The following is a 4703-nucleotide window of genomic DNA, read 5'->3' on the forward strand; positions in this document are numbered from 1 at the left end:
GCATATCTACAGACACAGAAACGAGCCCTTTACCCGAAATTGCTTCCGTTGCTCTCCCAGAGATCGTTTCCTGGTGCCGCCACCTTACTCGGTTGGCACTCCGAGGGACCTTTCCTTCAGCTAGCCAAACGCGGCGCCCATGCCGAGCCCCTTCTGGCAACCGCTCCGGATGGCATTCGATCCTTCGAAGACGTTTACGGCGCTGAGAATCTCGCCAAAGGCGTGGAGGGGGTACGCATGATAACTGCCGCTCCGGAATTGGATGGTGTTATGAACAGCATCAGTGAACTCTCCGAGAGGGGGGTAATCTTCTCCATTGGGCATAGGTGTGTATTTGAAGGTCCGATGCGTTTCCACTTTTGTGGTGCGCATAGCCATGCGATCTATTTCTGCTAACGACGGTATGATTTTAGTGTTGCATCGTCCAAAATAGCTACAGAAGCGATACTGAACGGTGCGAGAATGATTACGCATTTGTTTAATGCGATGCCTCAATTGCACCATCGGGATCCTGCAATTATCGGTTTACTCGGCGCTGGTGGCCCTTACTCAACACGAGCTGTGCCCTCAGCCAGCAAGACGGGCCATGCAGCCCTTGCTTCCGTCACTCCTTTATCGCTCGATCCTTCTGTTACGTTTAAACTCGCCTTCGGAGTGCCAACACCACCGTACGTGATACATCCGCCAAAAGCACCCTCTATCTCTTCGCAGAAAGTCTCCGAGGCGCTGAATGAGATGGTCACTCCTCCTCAAACACCCGATGACGCATCCCCATCTCTCAGTCCAATAGGAAAGGAGCGCAAGGGTTTGAAAGGCATGACCCTCGCTGAATTGGACGAATTTGAAAGGCCTTTCTATGGAATCATCGTGGATGGAATTCATTCTCATCCTAACAGCGTCAGAGTACGTTTCAGAGAAATGATTGAGCAAGGGGACGTCACCATTTGTGCATTTGCTTCCCTAGCTCGCGTATACCGCTCATCCAGAGGGTTGTATTCTCGTGACGGATGGTGGGTCATATTGAGGCTTAGAATCCAGAAGGAGACGATAACTCTCTATTAGCTATGTCCTTTTTAGATCCTCATTTGCCTGATGGGCACCATGATTGGCGCGATGGTCGCCGTGTGGTCAAACATGGGGACAAGCTCTTTATCGAGGGCACAGACACTCTGGCCGGAAGGTAACGCCTATTTTCCACATCCATCATCTCATATGAACGATTTTTTCTCCAGTGTCGTAACCCTCGACACATGCGTTCGAAATTTCTCCCTCTTTACCTCACGCCCATTATCCTATGCCATTAAATGTGCCACGTATAACCCTGCCAAATGTCTTGGAATCGAAAGCACGAAAGGGACTCTCAGGCCTGGGGCTGATGCTGATCTTGTAGTACTCGACAAAAACGATGGAAGCGTCTTGAGTACTTGGGTGGCCGGCAAGAAGGTGTGGAATAGATGATGGGACAATCGCGTTTTGCAACACCTCATCAACACCATATCCTTTACTCTGAGTCGTATATAATTGCCTCTGCCATGCTAATTGTAAAGTGGTTTTCGGGTGCATTTATGAGGGGCAGTGACACAATAAATTCGGCAAACCGTGAGAAGGAATACAGTATCAGTATAGCTGCCTCGTGATGTGACAGACGTTTCTCCGAGTTCTCGGCTTGACACGCGACTGTCTGGCAGTCAGTACGTAACACAAAATGTCTGCCCATAGCATGGTGCAAACATCATTTCTGACCCTAGTCCGGTGAGTTCCACTCGTTGTGCCGTAGTGAGCTGAGATCGGCTTCTCGCGACTGATGTGGTCACGGCCATTCAGAGTTGGCCTTTATCTCTCCTGTCATAGATATCTCCTTAGATCGCTTGTCCAAGACCTGCGACATTTGTCCATCCCATTACATGCGCCTTTTTCAGGTGCTTCGAGGGTCGGTTTTGAGATTGACCCACCTGAATTACCACTCCGGCCAGGCGTTTTGCCACTGCATGTAACTTCATCTGTCGTGCCCAAGTTTCCTAGTGGAGCAAAATCTCCATGGCACTCGAAATGGTCGTACGCAGCATTTTCTTTGTGCTTCTCAGAAAGTTGCATCTTGTTCCTGCTAGTCGTCTTTCAAAGTATGGATATATTTTCTGAAAGGTGAGAACAGGAAGTTGTACTCCACTTTGCTGGTGAACCCGTCTTTTAGTGCCAGACTACTGAACTGGGAATTATCCCTATCGTTACTCGTGGCACTCATCCTGCTTGTCATACCACTTTCGCAGTGCCTACTTGTCCTGTATCCCTCATCTGAGCACTCAATAGCCTCATTGAAAACGCTCAGACCTAGACACCTCGTCATCCCTGTATCCCTATACCTTGTGTATCTCTACTCCATAACCTACATCCCTTTGCCAGAGTCTCACAAAACTGCAGCGGGGGCTTCCAGCTCGTCTCTTTCCGTCTTGTACTCCATTGTCCTTGGCCGCTTGGTCGTGCTTGGTGTGTTTAGCCTTGGAGTGCTTTCCGGTTTTGGTGCTGCCAGGAATGTCAGTACTCTATGCGCGTTTTTGTGCCGGGGGGGCGATCGCTTCAGAAATAGTCGAACGGGGGGTCTCGAAGATATTGCCTCTGCCGAAAGAGGGTTGGCGAGAGTTGAGAGCGAACTCAGCGATAAACGAAGAGCATTGATGAGAGAGGAAGCAAGTGCGACTAAGCAGGTTCGATGCCTTCTCGTTCCGGGGTCTTTTCCCAGCCGAACCCTAACCCACCGTCATTGTCTATAGCCCCAGGGAACATGGCTGTCGCATCTCTTTGGGAGTAATGGTTAGTTATGGGGAAAACTGGCATATCCTCGCGGTGGCGTTCAACCTTCCTTTCGCAGCACCTTTTGGTCTCCATGAAGAAATCTCTGCATTGGAAGCCCTTCGGGATCAGATGTCCTTACGAGTTCAGCGAACAAAAGCTCTTCGAGCCCAAGAAGCATTTGAGAGTTCGATCACTGGAAAATTTTGGAAAGCTGTCAACCTGGCGCTTGGGTTATATTGCGTGTACAGGATTTTAAGTGTAAGCCTTGGTGCTGACCCGACCTACGTTCTTTGCTGAGAGTGGCTCTAGGCCATGACTTTGATATTCATGCCCTCTCTTCGATCGCCATCTTCCCAGTCTGGACTTTCCCCAACAGACCTAGCCGTCCAATGGCTATTCACTTTGTTCCCTTCTCTCAAGTCGAGAATCTCACCGGAACAGGCGGTTTCACTTACGAGGCAGTTATCATTGTTGATGGTCGGAGTCATAGTCTTAGGAAGTATTAGAGTCATTTTGACAGGTGTAAACAAGGTATCTTGTTCGATGATAGTAAATATTCGTAACTGACCCGCTGACGCTCACATGTCAGATGTTACGTATGACAAGCAAAAATATCGCCGCATCTTTCATGCTTCTAACTCTTGCTCAGATTCTGGTGCGCTCATTTGTTTCGAAGCAATTGATGAAGGATTAAGATGAAATAATTCCGATAGGGGACATATTTATTATCAACTTTAATCCAACTCAGTACATCATTTCCCCCCTCGTCAGATGCGGCAGCCAAGTCCCTGTTCGCTACTCTCCCCGATTTTGAAGTCTTCGGTCCACTCTTCGATGCTTCGTTCCTGGTGTCTGTTTGCGTGAGCGCGTTGGTGAGGACATGGACGGCAGGTGTAAAGGGCCTGATCAATGATTACGACATGGTGCATCATGGTGAAGATGGCGATGTAGGCAACCGGGGTGATTGGGAGTTAATCAGTGTGGGGAGGAAAGGACCTTCATGATCTTGTTCAGGTGTGGTAATTTCTATGTTATTCCTAAATATTTAGGAACAAGGGGTTCGACAGATTTAATTAACAAATCCAATCAGTTTGGGGGTATGGATCACTTTGATCTTGAGGGTGATCGTTGCGGAGACGAAGCCGCCGTCGCGGGATGGGCCATATTGCCAATATCCCAATGGACAATACCTGCCCACGTGGCCAGAGTGGCGATGACGGCAAAATCGCCGATTGCGGGACTTTCTCTGCTTGCAGCCTTCCTGTGATTACCGGGAATTGGATGGGATTGAGTCCTCACACAATATTATACCATTCTCTGTTTTCCTACGAGCCGTCACACCTCACGTTCCCCCCCTCAACTTACAGTCCCAGCCTTTCGCGACTATGCGTGAGCGTAATTCCTGTGGCGTATTTATGACACTCGCCTGACAAATACGCACACATCCATCATTGCATCGTCAATCGTTGCCTCATGCATCAGGTTTTATCATTCGTGATGACCCTCAGTCTGTTGGCGCCTATATTGGTGATTATATTGCCAAACGGTGCGTTAGAGATGAAATTATCGCCCAGCGAGAAAATCTAATGCGAACATAATATAGCATAAAGGCTTTTAATCCAACTCCAGAACACCCATTCGTACTGGGCTTGCCCGTGTGTCCTGATTGCTAACTCATGCAGCCAACATGAGCTAACGTAATGTGTTTCGTATCAAGACGGGATCGAGTCCCATCCCTACCTACAAATACCTCATCAACTTGGTCAAGAAAGGGGAAATAAGGCGGGTGCATTGTCCAACATCCCAATATTTTGCACATCCCCCCTTTCCAACAGCTTCAAGGACGTCGTCACGTTCAACATGGACGAATATGTGAATCTCCCCAAGGAGCACCCAGAATCATACCACACGTT

Source organism: Cantharellus anzutake, assembly GCF_015039405.1.
Source record: "Cantharellus anzutake strain C23 chromosome Unknown EI90scaffold_191, whole genome shotgun sequence".
Lineage (NCBI taxonomy): Eukaryota > Fungi > Basidiomycota > Agaricomycetes > Cantharellales > Hydnaceae > Cantharellus > Cantharellus anzutake.